Source organism: Lepidochelys kempii, chromosome 6, assembly GCF_965140265.1.
Source record: "Lepidochelys kempii isolate rLepKem1 chromosome 6, rLepKem1.hap2, whole genome shotgun sequence".
Classification (NCBI taxonomy): domain Eukaryota; kingdom Metazoa; phylum Chordata; order Testudines; family Cheloniidae; genus Lepidochelys; species Lepidochelys kempii.
In genome coordinates, this window is record NC_133261.1 from 18,458,124 (window position 1) to 18,479,693 (window position 21,570).

A 21,570-nucleotide genomic window follows, 5' to 3' on the forward strand; every position below is an offset into this window, starting at 1 on the left:
TCGTCTCACACTCCTGTAAACCATTTCTCATTTAAATTTCTTTGAAAATTCTTGATAATTATACACAAAATAAATCAACGTCAGTCAAACATGGCATTTTAGAATTTCATTTTATGAAGCTCCTGGTTGGCCTGAACTGGGACTTATACAGTATCTGGCTAACAAGCAAATGAGATCAGGCAAAAATCGTAGGACAGTAAATAGTCAAATCATCGGCATTTATATGTCAGTGAAAGTCAGGGCAGTGAAGCTCAGCCTTGGCTGTCACAGCTCACTTAAAGCAATTTTAAAATCATGTTTGGCTACAACAGGAATTACTGAAATGTTCATTCACATCTTTATAGACACTTTCATCCAGAAGGATCCACTTGGATGTTACAGACAGGAGGGAGCAGGGGGGAGGAAACCCAGGCAAGCATTACCCAAAAAGGCAGTATGTGACATTCCAGCTGGGACCACAGATTTCTTAGCACCACTAACTACCTTCCCTGGCTTCTCCCCACAGCACCCCCATGCAGAAGGGTAGCAGGCAATCACAGGGCAAATAGCCAATGCACCATGGCTTCTTAGCCTTACTACCCTGGATGAGATATGTGTGCGGGGCAGTGAGCAGAGCAGAGAGAAAGACCATTCCCAGGGATGGGGTGGGTTTCCCATGGAGCCTCAGTGTCTGTTGGGTTTGTGGGGATTCCCTTTGAAACCTCAGGGTCTTTTGGGGTTGCCGGCTGCATCCCTCCCTTCCCCATTACATTATGCTGCAAACCTCCCTCATTGGTGTTTCTGAAGTACTTTTTCCCGCCCATGTGTTACCCCAGAGAAGACGAGCATCAGGGCCAGGCTGTTTGGTGTCAGATTAGCCATAAAAGCACAGGATATTGATCCTCTAAGTAGCAGAAGTGGATGGCTGGCATTCGGGGGCTCTTGGAGGGAACACTCATGTGGGAAAGGTTTGCAGGTCACTGGATGGTACCACTGTATCAGCAAAATGCAGTGGTGAGGACAAATTGGGATTTTGGCGATTTGCTCCTGAAGACAGAGGTGCAGAATTTCCACATCTGGGTCTTTCCCGCCTTCTTTAATTTTGCCATACATCAATATGTGATGTGAAATGTGATGTGATGTGAAACGTGAAATAGCATTGTTTCTTTATCTGTTTGGAAGCTGCAACCTGTGTCTGATATTAAAAGAGAATCAACATTACATTTAATGGAAATTAACTTCTGTAACTTTCCATTCACAAAAGAGTTTCTCGGCCTGTTTTTGATTTCAATGTAAAGGCTTCCTTTAGGCTCTCCAGTGCCTGTTCTTTGGTTATTTCACCCCAGTCATCAGGGAGATGGGCAGGGAGAGCATCAAACTCCTCAGCAAACTGGTGATTGAATTCCTTGAAAACAAACTTCCAGTAATCGGAAGCTGTGATGCTGGGATCTGGCTGGATAAGCCAGTCTGGAAAAAATTTGCCATAATCTTTATAAGGATGAAACTCCCCTTTTGTCTCCAAACATCTGAATGTTTTATTTGAATCCACAGAAGAGGAGCATATATCAGAGACAAGTATTCTTGTTTTATTCCACCGATATGTCCCTAGTCCTTCAGGTCGGTGCACTGAAGCAAAATGCTCGTTATGCGCAGGAGCTCCTGCTTCACAGGGGACTTTACAGAACGGACACTGCTTCCCACAGCCAAACACTCGCTTGAAGATTTCATCTTGGGGCTTCACTGCAAGTTTTGAGAGTTTTGACTGAATTTCCAGATTTTCAAAAGTGGATAAAATTTGTTTTTCCAGATCAGGAATAAACTGTTCTATAAAAGCTGAAAATTGGTCTGCACTTGCTGTGTTTTTAAACAGTATCACTTCTAAGCTATCCCTGGGAATGACTAGATCCTGCTGCAGCTTTTCACACAAATTGTCTAAAAAGGCAGAGACTGTCTTAGTCCTCTCACCTTTGGAGTATTTCAGAACATGGCTGAATTTATTAATTATTGGGGAGAAAATCCTTTTCTCCAAATCTCCCAAACTCGCCTTCTCTTTGTAGAGCATTAACAAGTGTCTCTGTATCCAGGTTTTGATAAAATCTACATAATTCCTTGTGTATTGCACATAAGTGTTAAAGTCATTTTCTTCCAACAGCTGCTTCAGAACAAAGAATTGGAAAAATCTCCGGTTGCTGTACTCAACAGACCGTTCACTGCTGAGAATGTCATCCACGATTTCTGTCCCAAGTCTCTTGTTCACATAGTCCACCAGGGCAGGTCTCAGACACTGATCACAGAAATTCCAGGCCCTGTCCTGACACTCATCTTCTCTAAGTACAGAGCTTTGAACGTGGAGAGATACTGAGGTTTCAGTTTCCCCAGACGCTGCAGAGGATCATTTTCTTTAATGAATTCTTCATGCATCGTCTGAAATGCACGAGCTTCATCCCCCAAAATGTGAAGCTTCAGGTCAACTGCAAAGCAGGCGGTGGTGTGAAGGTTTTGAACATCAGCCTGCTGAAGCCACTCGTTAATCATCCGCAACAACTCTCTGCAATAAGTTTCATCATAATCTGCTTTGCCATTTACTTTTCCATCAGTGTAACTATTGCACTCTTCTATTAAAGATTTAGCTAAAGCCTCTGTTTTATGCCAGCATTCCTGTGTCAAGAATTCTTTCACACCTGATATTTATAGTTTGTAACCTCTGAACACTTTTAAGTCTCAGTATTCCTTTTTCATTTTGAAATTTTTTGTTTAATAAGCACACAAGCTTTTGGCATCCTGTAACATCTTCCAGACTGCACTGCCCCTGTCTGCTAGGTCTCTTCTCAGCTGGAACTCCACATCTTCAAATATGTTGCATCGCTATAAAGGAATAAGTGATAATTCTGACAATGTTTCTGTCCACATGTTCTCAAATTTCTTCTCCAGTTCATCATTATTTAATTTGCAGTTGCTTTTCCTGCAATGGTTCAGAAGCCCATCCACTTTCTCTTCAATTTTTCTCTTGTACTTTGACAGCATAGCATCTGTTTTGTGTTGGCCTTTTTTAATATGAATCGCTTCTTGCCACTTGCTGAATGAATAACTCTCCAGTTCATTCCTGAGACTATTGGCACTTCTTCTAAAATCTTCTTTGTACTTTTCTATCAGGTGCAGATTTGCTGTTCCACTTTCAAAATACTGTTGTAAATGATTCAAAATCTTCTCTGCTTCTTGCCTCAGTTTTTCCTGTGCCTCACTCTTTAGTCTGATTGAAACATTAGTGTCTAGTTTATCTGGTGGCTGATTTTGGATGAAAGTTTCCTTTTCAGATACCCAGAAATGTATCTCCTTCCGAAAACCCCATTCCCACTCTGCATACTTCACAGACAGCTGGTTATAGGCTTCAGCAACAAGGCTGTTTCTAAAGCTGAAAATGAAGTTCTCATGTTTTACAGCATTCCACAGGCTCCTCACCCATGCAAGAAATTGGGGAATGTCATTGGGAGTTCTCTCTTTTGAACAATCTTTCAGAAATTCAAACAAATATTTCTTTAATTCATAAACCTTTTGACTGTATCCCAAATTCACTGGAGCCATGGGGGGGATTCCGTGCCACAGAGCAGGAATGTACCAATTGTGTTTTTCCAGATCATAATCCATAATATCAGAAAAGTTCATCTCTTTGCATTTCTTTTCCATGTTGGCTGCAGCTTTGGTCATTTCATTCAACTGTTCCAGGAGGTGTTTCCTGTCCCTCATGTTTTGTTCATGTGCAGACACATCACTGACGTTCTGATGCACAAACTGGCAGTTGGTTTTTTTCCCGATTTTCTCCATTCTGAGAAATGCATGGACCACAATTTGCAGAACATCTTTCATTTCAGTGGCATTCTCCATGGCCATGTTAAAAATCGTTATGTCACTCAGTCCAATCACTAGGTTGGCCAGCTCATTGTCATGTTGATAACTATCCTCCAGCTTGGCCAGTTCGGGGGCTTTCAAGCCTTCTGTGTCTATCACCAGGATGAAATCACAGCCCAGTTCCTGCTGAAAGTTCTCTGCCACTTTAATGAGTAATGTGAAGGCTCCTCGTGTACATCGGCCACTGCTCACTGCAAACTGCAGGCCGAACATGGTGTTGAGGAGGGTGGATTTCCCAGTGCTCTGTACTCCCAGCACCGTCAGAACCAGGATTTTGGACCTTCCCCCCAGCTTGGCATGAAGCTGACTCAGAACATCTGTTACCCACTGCAGTGAGATGTTGGAAACGTCTCCATCAATGATCTCCATGGGAAACCCTTCCAGCATGAGATCAGCTGCTATGCCTGGGAGATGGGTGAATTGCCTTTGGCTTTCTGCCATTTTACCTTCTTTAACCATTGAGCATTCCGCTTCATAAAACTGCCCCAACTCACACATGAAATGCTGCACTCCTAAGGAACTGGCAGAGATTAATTTGTCTAACTCTGCAAACATTTTGGGGTCATCTTTTGAGTTTTTTGCATTTCTCTTTATATTGATCCCATAGTTTAGAAAGATTCTCCCTAGTAATGTGATCCAGGCCAAACTTCATCCATTTCAGGAAGTAATGTTTCTCCATGGGAGGTAGTAGTCTTATTCCAGTAATAAATGTAATCAAACCATCAGTAAGGTCATGTTTATTCTGCTGAGCATGTAAATCCATTAATTTCTTTTTCAGCTGAGATTTATATTTCTCAAGTGGGGTGTCTCCTTGCTTTCTCATTCTGCACAGCTCTTTTTCCACTTCAGCCAAGTTTCTCCATGTCTCCCCTTGGAGTCTCAGCTTTTCCCTCTTGTACTTTGCCACATCTTTGATTTGTGCAGTGATTTCCTTTGCATATGTGTTTGGGGTCTGACATTCCTTGTTATCCTCATCTACCTGGATGCCTAATTGACGTGCTGTCTCAGCCATGGCTTCTATACTCACTCTCTTGGGAGAAGATTTCATTATGGCTGCTATTGCAGACTGCAGAACTTTTACAAATTGTGCCTTATTTGTGGTACCTCCTTTCCACAGCACATGTGACTTGTTCAGTTTCAGCATCGAGGCTAACTTTTTCAGGAATTCCAGCGTTTCCTTGGCTTTCCCAGCCTGATTATTGAAGTGAAGCAGTATTTAGTGGCTGATCCCTGCAGAGATGATAACAGCGCATATTCTATCTCACTGATGCTCTCAGTAACTATGAACACTGCTGAGGAGATCTCTGTTAAAAAGCTAAACTGCACCCAATGCGACTCAATATCTCCAAGCAGATTTGTAACCGCGACAGGTTCTGGGAAAAGATCTGAATTCCCCATCCCACCAGGGAAATACCAGGAAATCTCAACCAGCCCATCTGCGATTGCCCGTGGGACGTTCCCAGACTCCATGTCCCAGTGGACAAAGAAATTGTGGTGCTGCTGGGAGGGGCTGAGAACCTCATTGAGGAGGTGGGACTTGGAGAAGCTGCAGCTCCCCATCCGCACAAAGGAAATGGTTGGCATTGACGTGAGCACCAGGCTCTCCTCTCTGAACCCTCTGCTCTCTGCCAGGGAGTGCGGCCTCCACTTCCTCACCATGTCCCTCATGGCCCACAGCAGTAGGGTGCACTTGGGGGTGTCGAGGGCAGGTAGCAGCAGAGGGAGGGCAAACTGGCACATGGACATTTTGGACAGGATCTCCTGCTGTAGGAAACTGTCTGAGGAAAGCAGAATGGCACAGAGAACATCAAGGGGGTGCAGGGAATCACTGGTGTCTGTGTCACTGAGAAAAGAAAAATCTTCAGGAATATCCAGCTCTTCTTTGTCCATAGTTAGTGTTTGATCAGTGGGTGCCCTGTGCTCAAGGCTTGTGCTTCTTGCCATCCCATTCAGAGCCATGAGCTTCCTGAGGAAATGCCAAGGTAAATCTCCTGTTGTCTGAGGAGGGCAGTTCTTTAGACTTTCTGGTGTGATTTCCAGGACATCTCTCAGCTTTAGTTTCCTGCTTCTGTATTTCTCCATTTCTAACTTTGACTCGATGTACTGAAGGGCTTTTGGTCTCTCTGCAGAAAGGTAATACAACATAAACACTTTGTTAAACTGAAAATGTTTTCAGGTAGAACTCTTACTTTGGTATTAGGGCCATAATGTGAAGGAATTGCAATTATTAAACAAAAATCATGGAGGTCTGCATGCTCATTATAAGTGACAACCACTTAGAGGGGTCGTGTAGCTGGAGTACTGAAGCACCATTTATCTGGTGCAACCTTCACAGATTTGACCCAACTGTCACACTCTCAGTCATCCTAACTGAAATGCCACACTTATGGAGAGCTATGGAAATTCTTTCAGACAGGTCATGTATTCAACTAGAAATGTGGTTTTGGTTGGCCTAAAATTATTGCAATTTTGATATGAGAGGTTTCAGCCATTCATAAAATGGCCAGAGAAGAAGGAGGAGGTGGTGCTGCTGTTCCCTCCCCCAGTCCTCCCATAACATATAGCCCAGTGGATGTGGGAAAGCCAAGTTTGAAATCCTGCTCTGAAACAGGCCCCAAATTAACTTTTCTGAGTCACCAAAAATTTCAAAATATTTTAGATTTGGTTTGACGCAAACTAAATATTGTTTTTTAATGGGTTTTTTTTTTGGAACCACCACCAAACCAAACAAACAATTATTCATCCAGCTCTGCTCAGTTGCAATGCAGGCAATCCTTCAGGCAATGCATAAATTCTTCCTTCTTTCCACCTCCCTTGTTTACTACTTCACCTGATGGTGTTCTTGTCACCACTTTTCTTCTCAGTACATCACACTAGGGCAGAAAGTGAGGATGAATATGCAGTCAGCTTAATGGCCCACACTAGCAGCATATTCTACCCAGGAGACAGATCCGCAAATGTTACAAAGGCTGAATGATGACTAGAAATTGTAGCAACCAGCATGGAACTTAGAGGGAGGGTCACAAGTTGCAGGAGGGAAGAGTATGGAGAAAGCACCAGCAGGTCAGTCTGTGTGCACATGGCTCGAATGCTAAGCTCCAAGTGCTGCAGCTCTGTAAATAGTTGCTTGAACAAAGGGCTGGCTTAGTTTAATAAGACTGGATCCTCACAGAGGAAAAGATTGATGGATGAAATTGAAGCAAATTGAGAACAAACAGACAAAGGCGTATAATTTAAATAACACCAATATCTTGAACACTAGAGGTGTAGAAGCATTCGATGACAAAGTCTGTGAGTACGCTGTTCGAACATTATGCCAAGATGACCAGGCTCATATATGGTGATGAGGATAGAGCCATTGCAAAAACATGCAAGATGGAGTATTTAGGAAGAAAGGCGAAGATCATTTAAATATGTGCCTATAGAATTCAGTACCATGGCTTCCGAGAGATCTTTCTCATACCTGAGCGAGAAGATGCAATAGAGAAGCTTGAACCAAGCAATTCCCCTGGGCTGGACCCCATCTGTGACCATGAGCTAAAGCACTTTGGGAAGAAGGCTAGAGCCAGGTTGTTGGACATCAGAAATTACTCAAGCATAAAAAAGGAAGGTACCTAAATTGATGGAAATCACCAGTTACTGTTTCTCTGAAATCCGGCAAGGATCCCTCTTTTCCAGGCAGCTGTTGGCTTATATCTTTAACCAGTCTCCTTTGCAATATAATGGAAAGAACAGTACAGTCAAGGCTTCTATGGTGGCTTCTAAAAGAAGGAAAGGTAGAACCTACCCAAATGGCTTATGGGCCTTTGCACTCAATGACAGACTTGCTGGTGGCCTTCTGGCAGCCTCTTAGCAATGGCTTCCAGAAAAAGCCACCGCAGTCATCAACAGGAGTCTGTTTTAAACTCAGTGCAACATTTAATGGAGTCTGGTATAATAGGCAGTGAGATGGGAGTTTGGTAAAATGCACCTCTGGATAAGAGGTTTCCTACCATACAGGAAAAAAACCCACTAAGATTAAGTTATACTCCTTCAAAGACCATGAGGCCAGGATTTCTTCAGGGCTCAGTGTTAAGTCCTGGTGTTTTTTTGCTGCTCTCCTCTGGTCTGTCAGACTACCTGAAATGATTTGAATACACCTATGCAGACGATGTTGCACTTCATACCATGGGTCTTGAAAAAGATATATGGAGAATGGATTGAATGAGGACTTAGAAATCATAACTAGATGGGCAACGCAACATAAATTCAAGCTCAATCCAGCAAAAACAAAGTCCACCTACTTTACCATAATTATAGGAGGTTCAACTACAGACCAATCTTCACACTGGCTGGAGAAGGTATTGCTGTTGAGAAAAATCTGCTATACCTTAGAGTGACATTGACACTGTACTCATGTTTGGACCACAGGTCAAAAAGTTGGCAGCCAAAGCAAAGAAGAGATTGGCTCTTCTATAATGTATTGCAGGTACCAACTGGGGTTCACATGTTTGAACACTGAAAACAACATCCTGCTCAATATCTCATCCAATACTTGAATAACTCTTACCTGTCTGGTCACATAGTGCTCTCAGTAACCTTGCCAAGATCAATGTTGTGCAGTCAACTGCAATTCACTGTAAGATCCACTCCAACAGCAATTTGTAAAAAGAGTTTTTGATGTTCAACCACTTGAGAATCATAGAGAAGAATAACTATTTTGGTATGGAAATTATCTCATTCCCTATCTGAATGTCATCACTGTTCAGGTCTGTTCAGAAACTGGAAAACCAACTTAAGGCTGAAAAGATCCTCTTGTTTCCAGAAGTGCACAAAGGCTACTGGAGAAACAGAAACACTTGATGATGCTATGAGGGTAGAGTGTGTGAAGCAACATGTACACCCACTAATCCCTCCACATGAATCTATTTACTTTAATAAATATCTCTCCCTTTGGGAACCTTGCTCAAAGGAACATACGGAGTTGGCCACCCTAAAGTAAATTGTAGAAAAGCCCATTGAACAGTATCAGTCACAAGACAAACAGATTCATGGGTACACTGATGGTTCATCAAATAAATCCTTTAAGAATGGCGGCTGTGGATGAAGAATGTCTTCATCCAGGACCCTAGTGGAGAACATACTCATGGCACCACAAGAAATAAACAGAGCAGAAATAGAGGCCAGTGTTGTGATCTTTGTTGACAGGTGTCGATCCTCAGTTCCTTTAGAAGAAACCAGAATGCTCTCATCAATGCAATGCATAAAGAGGTTTGGAGGATCAGAGAGAGAGGCAATAAATTAACTTTGGAATGGATTCTATCACATGTTGACATATACGGGAGTGAGATAGCTGATAACTGTCCAAAACTGGAAGATCGGAAATTCATGAAAAAACTCGTACAGATACAGACAGACATCATCTTCCTTTCCAAATGCAGACAGATGGACATCATACCAAAAGGACTGAAGGTAAAAAATCCATTACAATCTATATACCACACAGACTATGCTGACAGCTTGTGCCACACGCTCTCAAAGAAACTGTGGAAGCACCTGATCAACATCCTCTACAGCAAAGAGGGAAAGATTAAGAATGAGCTCTCAAAACTGGATACTCTCATAAAAAAACAACCCTCCACACAAACTTCCTCGTGGCTGGAATTTACAAAAACTAGACAAGCCATTTACAACACACACTTTGCTTGTCTACAAAAGAAAAAAGACACTAAACTATCTAAACTACTACATGCCACAAGGGGCCACAGCAATGGTTCCCTTAACCCACCCGGCAATATTGTTAATCTATCCAATTATACTCTTAGCCCAGCAGAAGAATCCGTCCTATCTCGGGGCCTCTCCTTCTGCCCCTCCACCCCCACGAACATGATACAGTTCTGCGGTGACCTAGAATCCTATTTTCAATGTCTCCGACTCAAGGAATATTTCCAACACACCTCTGAACAACATACTAATCCACAGAGACCTTCCTACCAACACTACAAAAAGAAGGATTCTAGGTGGACTCCTCCTGAAGGTTGAAACAACAGTCTGGACTTCTACATAGAGTGCTTCCGCCGACGTGCATGGGCTGAAATTGTTGAAAAGCAGCATCACTTGCCCCATTACCTCAGCCGTGCAGAACACAATGCCAACCACAGCCTCAGAAATAACTCTGACATCATAATCAAAAAGGCTGACAAAGGAGGTGCTGTTGTTATCAGGAATAGGTCAGAATATGAACAAGAGGCTGCCCGGCAGCTCTCTAACACCACTTTCTACAAGCCATTACCCTCTGATCCCACTGAGAGTTACCAAAAGAAACTACACCATTTGCTCAAGAAACTCCCTGAAAAAGCACAATAACAAATCCGCACAGACACACCCCTGGAACCCCGACCAGGGGTATTCTCTTTGCTACCCAAGATCCATAAAACTGGAAATCCTGGATGCCCCATCATCTGAGGCATTGGCACCCTGACAGCAGGATTGTCTGGCTATGTAGACTCCCTCCTCAGGCCCTACGCTACCAGCACTCCCAGCTATCTTCGAGACACCACTGACTTCCTGAGGAAACTACAATCCATCGGTGATCTTCCTGAAAACACCATCCTGGCCACTATGGATGTAGAAGCCCTCAACACCAACATTCCACACAAAGATGGACTACAAGCCGTCAGGAACATTATCCCCAATAATGTCACGGCCAACCTGGTGGCTGAACTTTGTGACTTTGTCCTCACCCATAACTATTTCACATTTGGGGACAATGTATACCTTCAGATCAGCGGCACTGCTATGGGTACCCGCATGGCCCCTCAGTATGCAAACATTTTTATGGCTGACTTAGAACAATGTTTCCTCAGCTCTCGTCCCCTATTGCCCCTACTCTACTTGCGCTATATTGATGACATCTTCATCATCTGGACCCATGGAAAAGTAGCCCTTGAGGAAGTCCACCATGATTTCAACAATTTCCATCCCACCATCAACCTCAGCCTGGACCAGTCCACACAAGAGATCCACTTCTTGGACACTCCGGTGCTAATAAGCGATGGTCACATAAACACCACCCTATACCGGAAACCTACTGACCGCTATTCCTACCTACATGCCTCCAGCTTTCACCCACACCACACCACACGATCCATTGTCTACAGCCAAGCTCTACAATACAACTGTATTTGCTCCAAACCCTCAGACAGGGACAAACACCTACAAGATCTCTACCAAGCATTCTTACAACTACAATACCCACCTGCTGAAGTGAAGAAACAAATTGACAGAGACAGAAGAGTACCCAGACTTCACCTACTACAGGACAGGCCCAATGAGGAAAATAACAGAACGCCACTAGCCATCATCTTCAGCCCCCAACTAAAACCTCTCCAATGTATCATCAAGGATCTACAACCTATCCTGAGGGACGACCCATCACTCTCACAAATCTTGGGAGACAGGCCAGTCCTTGCCTACAGACAGTCTCCCAGTCTGAGGCAAATACTCACCAGCAACCACACACCACACCACAGAACCACTAACCCAGGAACCTATCCTTGCAACAAAGCCCGTTGCCAACTGTGTCCACATATCTATCCAGGGGACACCATCATAGGGCCTAATCACATCAGCCACACTATCAGAGGCTCCTTTATCTGCACGTCTACCAATGTGATATATGCCATCATGTGCCAGCAATGCCCCTCTGCCGTGTACATTGGCCAAACTGGACAGTCTCTACGTAAAAGATAAATGGACACAAATCAGATGTCAAGAATTATAACATTCAAAAACTGGTTGGAGAACACTTCAATCTCTCTGGTCACTCGATTACAGACCTAAAAGTGGCAAGTCTTCAACAGAACTAAGATGGAATATAAGCTGGCCCACCAGGGTTCCCCACCCTCCGCTGCTGGTAAAAGTTCCCGCCACTTGGTAGCTGGGTGGGACACAAGGGTGGGGAAATGCTCCCAGCACTGGCAGCTACTCCCCTGGTCATGGTGGGTTTTTTTGCAGCACTGGGAGAGCTCTTTTCCAGCGCTGGTGCTGCGACTACACAGCCACGTTAAAGCATTGCCACGCTTGGTCGTGAAGACATCCCCTAAGTCCAGACAAGGGTGAGGGCACAGTGCCCCTCTTGCTTTGCCTTCATTCAGATGGGAGGCAGTAATTTAGGGCAGGCATCTAACAGCAGAAAATTAACAGAACCCCACGATGGCTCAGCTGTGCTGGCTGACATGTTCCGTGTGAGAGAGCAGAGAACCACATCTCCATCCATTCTCCTCCCACCTTCAGCCATGGACACACAGTCCTTTCCTCCAGCTCTTGACACAGCTCCAGGGATTTATGCCTCTTCTTCCTGCCCCCTTGTCAAATTGAGAGAGAGGAAACTTGTCCCTGAAGCGGTTTCCAGAGCTCAGGTGCCAGTTCTGCTCTCCGAGAGCTTCTCCTGCGGCTTGCGGGCAGGGATGTCCTGCTCTGAGGGGCCAGTGCTGATGGGACACCTCCCCAGCTGCAAAGGGAGGTTACTGGGGGACAAGGAGAGGCCCTTCTGGCCTATGCTATGGAAGGACTGGGGGAGCAGGAATATCTGGGAGGACCATGGGAGAGAAGGAATGGTGGGGGCAGCTATAACCTCTGTAAATGCCCCCACCATTAATGTCACGCATCCTTAGTCAGGAGTTCTCTCCCTGATGATTGGCCTATGGTACAAGAGATCCTTCGTTCAATCACTGGGGATCCCCATCACTGATGATCTTTGTGAACGGCAAAGGAGGCCTTTGCAGCTGAGCTAGGATCTGTGCTCTTTCTCCCTCCCCACCTACGACTGCAGTTTCTTCTTCTCTCCACCTCCTACAAGGAGGTCAAATATATCCCGTCCATTGATAGCCACCTTTGAAGTTCAGGTGTGGACAAAGCACCCTTTCAGTTAGGCTAAATATGGGAGCAATTAAATACCCCATGGTTTAGTGGGAGCAAAAACAACAGAACCCACCACCCAAGGCATGGACCAGCATGGCCTGAGTAGTAGGTGAGACAAGCAGGCTGAGGAGAACCCTAGGACTGATTGCAAAAATGCAGGGGCTGGGGAATGGATTTATGTTGCAGATAACTATCGAAAGGAATAAGGAAGCCAGCAGAAACCCAGAGAAGCCTTGGTAATGTGGCTGTGGAGGAAGCCAAGAAAAAGCCCTTTGTTAGGGCACAGGACTGGCTACAAGCAAGTTTGCATTTCTACTGTGTTCAGGGAAACAGAGCTGTGTGCACCTTCTTCTTAAGTAAACAAGATTGTACCAAGAAATATGGGACATTTATAATCAATTTCTCCTCTTAATGGAAACAACCTGGAGAAGCCCCGAATACTGCTAACCACTTGGGCCTAGAGGCAACACTATAAAGAAATACAGTACACACAAAAAATGCCTTTAGCTTGAACTGCAACACAAAACCTTAACTCTGACTTCATACTTCCCCCACACGAAAAGAATAGATCATGTATCTTCACATTTCTAGAAAGCTTATGTTAATGTTGCTGATGTCACAGTTAAAGTTTGTCTTACAGTTGGAGGTAGTGGGCAGTAGCCTGTGGAATCGCCAGGTCCATCAATAAGAGTGATTAACACAATCTGTGGGTTTTAAGGCTTGATAGAGAAGCCTCCGAGTCTAAGGCCAGCCATGCTCTCTGGTTTATTTGGGCAGATCCTCTGAAGCCTGCTTGTGACACCCGTCACCCACAGGGCCACAGACCCCCCAGTTGAGAACCACTGTGGTAGAATAGATCCCTGTCAGCCGAAAGAGCTGAGGCTTTGTCTTGAGTTTTCTACACTCAGTTACTGTGCTTGAGTCAGCCTCTCTCACATGAGAAGAGCCACACTGTGAATAAACAAAGGTCCTGCTGTGTCCAAACTGGCACTGCACTCACTCAGGTGGGGCACTAAGACTTTTAGGAGCTCATCCCAAGGCTCTTTGCACAGCAGTGAGCTGAGCCACTCTATGGATTCTTTCCCAGTGGATGGTGGGAGAACTTGTCTGTCCTTTCTTGGGACACAGGGGGAAGGGTGGGAAGGCATTGGAGAATTAGAAGCACTCAAGTGCAGCTAGCTTGCATCCATACTACAGAAAGATCATGTTAGCTGGTGAGTTGTGCTAACTTAGTCTTTAGCCTGTGCCCCGAGGGGCCAGCTCACTTGAGTTATAAGCAGCACATCTTAAGGGTTTTTCTGTGTGGACAGGAGTCAAGTTAGGGCAATGCATAAGGTGTAGCTCGAGTTAACTCGGCATCTCCTTTTGAATCTGAGCAATATTATCTGCAGAATACAATGAAAATACTTCACTCTCACAAGCCCCATTCACACCTGGCAGTGCCAATCTCTTCTAACCATGTTCACTGCCACTATAGAACAAAGGGCGATAAGAGGACATTGTCTTGGGGAAGGTCTGTCTCCTCCGGCTCTCTGCTTTGTTGAAAGTCTAATTCCAACTCGGGATTTATGCCACCTTTCTCCCACAGCTTTGGGGCTCGCAGAGTCTGTGATTCCTGATTTAATACCTCCATCAAGATAAACAGAAGAGAAATAAGTTGTTTAATGACTAATTCTCTTCAATCACATCCTGTTTTGTATGTGTTTGTTTTATTCAATACACTGCACCTGCTGCCAGGGCCGGCCCACAGCATTTTGGCACCTCAGGCATTAGGGGGACCAGATGTCCCAACTTTATAGGGCCAGTGCCGACTTTTGGGTCTTTTTCTTGTATGGGTTCCTATTGCCCCCCACCCGCTGTCCTGATTTTTCACATTTGCTGTCTGGTCACCCTATCAGGCGCGGAGCTCAAATGACACCCCCGTGCCCCCTTGCTTGGGCCAAAACTTTGAAAGGTCTCAATTCTGCCTTCTTTCCGTTCTACTCCGCCCATGGTACTGCTCTGCTACCTACCCCAATAAAGGAGAACTAACAACTTTAAATGCCTTGTTCAAAAATTGTCAGTACACTTTACTATGCAGACAAGAAAAGTTACATGTGCTGTTCAGGCATTTGAAAGTTAACACTGGCATTTTGATGTTTGAATAATCAAAGTGGTGCTTCCGTGCCTTCTTGGTTGCAAAGACTTGAACTGCTTCTGCTTCCTGAAGTCTGGGCCAACTCATACTCTATTGAGATGGTTGCAAGGCCGACTAGCCTCTCCTGGGTCATTGTGGAGCGTAGATGTGTTTTTACTAATTTCAGCTTGGAGAAGCTGTGTTCTCCACTGGCAGCTGTTACAGGAAGTGTTAGAAGTATGCACAGAGCAACAAAAGAATTTGGAAAGAGGGTGGTCATCTTATTTGTGCATGTATATTCCAGAACAGCCTTTGGAGTTGATCCTGTTGAATGTATCTGAAAAGGGCTTTCAGTTCATCACCTATATCACTTGCATCAATATCGCACATGTCATCATGTGTCAACACGGTCTCTAGTGCCCTGCATTGCTGGTTTAGGTCTTCTTCAGGTACAGTGAGGAGTTTGGGAACATCCTACAACATCCCAAATATGCTGCTGTGATCCTTGAGCGGCATGAAACTTTCTGCAACTGATTGTATCACACAGTCTAGCACCCGGTTAAAGAATTCAGCTTTGAATTGTTGTTTGGGGCCTCTTATGAGATTATCCCGTGCCTCATATACAAAATGTCATCTTCTTCGGTGACTCTTGTATTCTTGAATGGGTGGGGAAATCGCTTCAGTGTGAAGCTCCTCTACCCATTTCTGCGCACTCTTCAGAATGTTTTGAAACCCCTCATCTGGCCGGAAGGAGTGTAGGTGGCTGCAGCGGCAGAGGAGCCAGCCAACAGAGCTGGAGACAGGGGAGTTTGAGGGGGAGTTCTGCTGGAGGAGAAGGACTGAGGTGAGAAGGCAAAGACAGACACAGAGGCAGCAGTGGTGGTGACCCAAGCGGTGGAGGACACAATGAAAACCTCATGTTTTCTTCCACACTATGGATAGAGACATCTTTAATGTTTTTAATGAAGTAAATACTCATGGGAACTGTGTGCTCATGGGAGACTTTAACTTCCCAGATATAGACTGGAGGACAAGTGCTAGTAATAAGAATAGGGCTCAGATTTTAATAGATGCGATAGCTGATGAATTTCCTTCATCAAGTAGTTGCTGAACCAACAAGTGGGGATGTCATTTTAGATTTGGTTTTGGTAAGCTGTGAGAACCTCCTAGAAGAAATGGTTGTAGGGGACACCCTTGGTTCCAGTGATCATGAGCTAATTCACCTTAACCTGAAGGGAAGGATAACAAAAAATAGATCTGTGAGTAGGGTTTTTGATTTCAAAAGGGCTAACTTTAAAAAAATTAAGGACATTAGTTAGGGAAGTGGATTGGACTGAAGAACTTATGGATCTAAAGGCAGAGGAGGCCTGGGATTCCTGCAAGTCAAAGTTGCAGAAGGTGTCAGAAGCCTGCATCCCAAGAAAGGGGGAAAAAATTCATAGGCAGGACTTGTAGACCAAGCTGGATGAGCAAGCATCTCAGAGAGGTGATTAAGACAAAGCAGAAAGTATACAGGGAGTGGAAGATGGGAGGGATCAGCAAGGAAAGCTACCTTATTGAGGTTAGAACATGTCGGGATAAAGTGAGAAAGGCTAAAAGCCATGTAGAGTTGGACCTTGCAAAGGGAATTAAAACAAATAGTAAAAAGGTTCTATAGCCATATAAATAAGAAGAAAACAAAGAAAGAAGAAGTGGGACAGTTAAACACTGAGGACTGAGTGGAAGTTAAGGAGAATCATAGAATCCTAGAATATCTAGGCATGGCCCAATATCTAAACAAGTACTTTGCCTTTGTCTTTAATGAGGCTAATGTGGATCTTAGGGTAATGGTAGCATGACAAATGGGAATGAGGCTATGGAGGTAGAGATTACCATATCCGAGATAGAAGCCAAACTTGTACAGCTGAATGGGACTAAATGGGGGGCCCAGATAATCTTCATCCTAGAATATTAAAGGAATTGGCACATGAAATTGCAAGCCCATTAGCAAGACTTTTTAATGAATTTGTAAATGCAGGGGTTGTACCACATGACTGGAGAATTGCTAACATAGTTTCTATTTTTAAGAAAGGAAAACAAGTGATCCGGGTAACTACAGGCCTGTTAGTTTGACATCTGTAGTATAGAAAAATGTTTGAAGGAGAAAGTAGTTAAGGACATTGAGGTCAATGGTAAATGGGACAAAATACAACATGGTTTTACAAAAGGTAGGTCGTGCCAGACCAACCTGATCTCCTTCCTTGAGACAGTAACAGATTTTTTAGACAAAGGGAACACAGTGGATCTAATTTAGCTAGATTCCAGTAAGGCGTTTGTTACGGTGCCACATGGGGAAGTATTAGTTCAAGAATACAAATTATTACAGAGGGTCCTACTGAAAGGTGAACTGTCAGGCTGGAGGGAGGTTACCAGTGGAGTTCCTCAGGGATCGGTTTTGGGAGCAATCTTATTTAATCTTTTTATTACTGAGCTCGGCACAAAAAGTGAGTGTACACTAATAATGTTTGTGTATGACACAAAGCTGGGAGGTATTGCCAATTCAGAAAAGGACCGGGATATCATACAGGAAGACCTGAATGACCTTGTAAACTGGAGTAATAATAATCGGATGAAAATTAATAGTGAGAAGTGTAAGGTCATGCATTTAGGGATTAATAACAAGAATTCTAGTTATAAGCTGGAGATGCATCAATTGGAAGTAACAGAGGAGGAGAAGGACCTTGGAGGATTGGTTTACCGCAGGATGACTATGGCCACCAATGTGATATGGCCGTGAAGAAAGCTAATGCGGTTTTGGCATGCATCAGGTGAGGTATTTCCAGTAGAGATAAGGAGGTGTTAGTACCGTTCTGCAAGGCACTGGTGAGACCTCATCTGGAAGACTGTGTGCAGTTCTGGTCTCCCACGTTTAAGAAGGATACAGGAACAGGTACAGAGAAGAGCTACTAGGATGATCCGAGAAATGGAAAACCTGTCTTATGAAAGGAGACTCAAGGAGCTTAGCTTCTTTAGCCTAACTAAAAGAAGGCTGAGGGAACATGTGATTGCTCTCTAGAAATACATCAGAGGGATAAATACCATGGAGGGAGAGGAATTCTTTAAGCTCAGTACCAATGTGGAAACAAGAACAAATGGATACTGTGGAAGAAGACAAGTTCTTACTTTTAGTTTGCATGCAACAAGTTAGATACAGTTTTATTTTTAGGCAATTGCAAGAAGGAAGACAGCCGTTTGGACAGGGTGTCTGTTTTTATGCAAATCTTTAAAGTATAAACAATGTAAAGCAAGTATTTATACCTTTTTATTACATAAAGCTCTGCTTTGTCTTTACATGTTTTATATTTTATTTGTTTGTAACATGTTTTTGCTACAATTACATTTTATTGTTATTTTAAGGTAAGGTTTTTGCTTTGCAATTTTTGTACGCTTACGCCTGTTTTGACTTTAGAAGTTTTGAGTTCTTAGGGGTTAGAGTTTTGCTTTTTTTTTTTTTTAACAGAACTAAGATGGCTGCACTTAAATGCCCTTTTTTACTTTCACACTCCCCTCTTCAGTGCTTTTAGCACAACCATCATTTTTAAACTTTTATTTTTATTAGAGCTTGTATTTTTGATATTAGATTAAAAGGATCAGCCCCATAACTTTTGGTTGGATGTAGCGATAATGCATAATTAGTATGAACATGAAAAGTATTTTTGTTATTCTGTTTTTTATAACAACAATACCATATTTTTTAATTAAACAAAAACAATACAAACATTAATGTGTTTAGTGTAATAATATGCTGGAGTTATTTTGTAGCCTTAGTTACATAGCACAATATATTATAATTAGTCCATAAGATAAATGCTTTATAGATGGTATGAAAGGCATGTTTTTTAATTTGATATATATTTTGAAGCACATAGATTTGGCCTTGTAATTTAGAGATTTTTTGAACCTTTGGTAGGAGTGAGTGTAGGTTTTGGAATTGGTCGGGTATTAAGGTGGTTTAATTAAAGGGTATTTGAAGCCTAAGATTTAATTATAGGATTTTATTTGCAGGCCAATAGATAAGGACTTTTTGCAGCAATGGTGAAATTAAAATGTATGTTTTGCAAATGGTGACCTTAATGTTTACACAGCTGTAACTAGCTTGGAAGAGCAGGTGTTTTGTTAGGGTCAGTGTTTGTTTTCTACTTTTTTAACAAATGCTGTTAGAAACAGTGACACATTTTATTTTGGCTTTAGCTTTTGTATGCACGGAGGCTGTGGGGGCTTTAAAGGCCAAAAATGTTTATTGGCTTTTTATTTTTGTGTAAACATTGGGTGTTATTTTAGGAGCACTGACTATAAATTGGCTAGACATACCAGGGGAATTAATTTTTTTAATATTACCGTGAATTGTTTCATGTTCTATGCATTTTTTTTACGGACCTGCAGGATTTGGTATGTGGGAGCCCACACCCCTTTCACCGGCCCGTAGGCTTGGAAGGAGCACTGCGAGTGCCTGCAACTTTACCCTGAAAACGTTTAAGTTTGTTTTTACGGCCACAGATCAGATGGCACTTTGGAAGCACTAGTAAGGGCAGTGGGCCAGGCCTGGTGCTTAAGGTCACTGTGAATGGCCGTTAGCTGGTTATTTAGGAAATTTTGAACATGCCAGATTTTACTGCAATTTTTTTTGCCTTAGTGATATTTAATACCATTTTTATTAACAGCTTTTGGGTTATTAACCTAAGGGCGGAGATAACATGTAATTTACCCATTTCAGCTTACACTTGGGTTAACTGTGCTTTAGTAATAAGACTAGTGGCCTTTTTTAGCTGCCCTGATTTTTTATTATGTTGTTGGCTTTTATAAATGTTTTCAATTGCTGCTGCACTATTGGCCCCACTTGACAGGTGTTTGACCAAATCTTTTTTTAGAGGAGACACGGGCGCTTTGCTCTGCTAACCGAATGGCAGCTTTTTTGGAGCAGTTGAGATAGATATACGTGACCTGAAAGCTAAATAGGGCGAGGGTAAATTTTATCATTTTTAATATAGCATTAATTACTATTCCTTTAACACATTTCTTTTAGTAAAGTACCATACCACATTTGTTGTTTATATAGTTTAAAATACTTTTAAGAAGCATTGACATGAATAGCATAGGAGGGGTATATTGCAATATGGTACAGATTAGGTTATTAATTACTGGGACTATTTTAGTACAGGTAAATTTTTGGTGGCAGAACACACCCTTTTTTAAATATGAATTTGATTATTTACTAATTGGGCAACCAAAACCAGTAAGGACCTTTTTATGACATATTATAGACCCCTAAGATGGCTTTTATATTAACCCCGCTATAAAATCCACTAATTTTAATGTTAGATTCTTGAGGCTTATTTGTAGTGATATTGTATACTTTTCTTTTTATGGACTAGTTTGTTTTTTATTTAATTGTTTTCTTAGATAGGATATTTTGAACCTTAAACCTAATTTTTTAAACAATATTTAAAGACATTATTAAAATGTGAAGGCCTTGGCCATTGGGTTTTATTAGAATATCTGGTGTTGTTTGTATTTGGATGTGTTACGGGGGTAGAAGTATCATGGAGGGAATGGCGGGGGCAGCGGCAACAAGGCACCTTTGGTATTTGTTATTTGAAAGCGAAGTAGGGAGGGCAATACATGCTGAAGGTACTTATTGAAAAACACAGGGCGCAGCCTTGGAATAAACCCCCAAACCCAATTAATACCACACTTTTAAGCATGGATTTTACAAGGGTTTTTTTTTGCCAGTGTATAACGCTACGCCTTGTTTACCAGGGCCAGTTTTTAATGTTCTTTGTAGTTAGGAATTTTTGGACTTTGGCGGTTCTAGCAGAGTGAGCGGCTTTGTTTGCTTGTTTGGTTTGGAGCAATTGTGGTTTAGTACTGTGGAACAAAATATATATATATATTTTTAGTTTGAATGCAACAAGCCAAAAAGCGTTTATTTTTAAGCAATTGCAAGGGAAGAAATACAATGGACGGAGAATACCTTTGCCTTAGTAGTTTTTTAAAGTATAAACAATATAAAGCAGTATTTATACCCTTTGATTATATAAGATGGTGTCTTTGTTTATACTTTTTTGAGATTTTATTTGTTTTTCAAATTTTTTGTTAACAATTACATTTTATTTTTATTTTAAGGCAAGGTTAAACAGCTTTGCTTGCAGTTTTTTATATGCTTTACCAGGTCTGCCTTTACAAATTTTGCGTTATTATGGTTCTGCGTTAGCCTGACTGTTGCTTTGTTTGTCAATCAACTGAGAGGCCGACATTTAATCTTTTTTAATTTTGTTTTTACACTCCCCCCCCCCACTTTTGTGCATTTTTTAGCACAACTACCATTTTAAATTTTTTATTTTTATTAGATTTTGTATTTTTGATTTTACATTAAATGGTTAGCCTTATCAACTGTGACTGGATATAAGAACAAAGCACAGTGTTTGAACATGAAAGGCATTTTTGTTATTACATTTTTTACAACAACATTTTTTTAAACTACAGAAAAACAATATAAACATTACTGTTTTTATTGTAACAGTCTGCTGGGGTTGATTTATAGCCTTAGTTACATAACACATGACATTATGATAGACACTTTATAAACTGTGGAATGCATGGTTTTTAATTGAATATATAATTTGAAGTAT

General features: G+C 42.3%; 1 pseudogene; it reads right to left on the reverse strand.

The window, feature by feature from the left end:
* Positions 1-2,256: 2,256 nt before the first annotated feature.
* Positions 2,257-5,775, reverse strand: LOC140913578 (up-regulator of cell proliferation-like; annotated as a pseudogene).
* Positions 5,776-21,570: the final 15,795 nt, after the last annotated feature.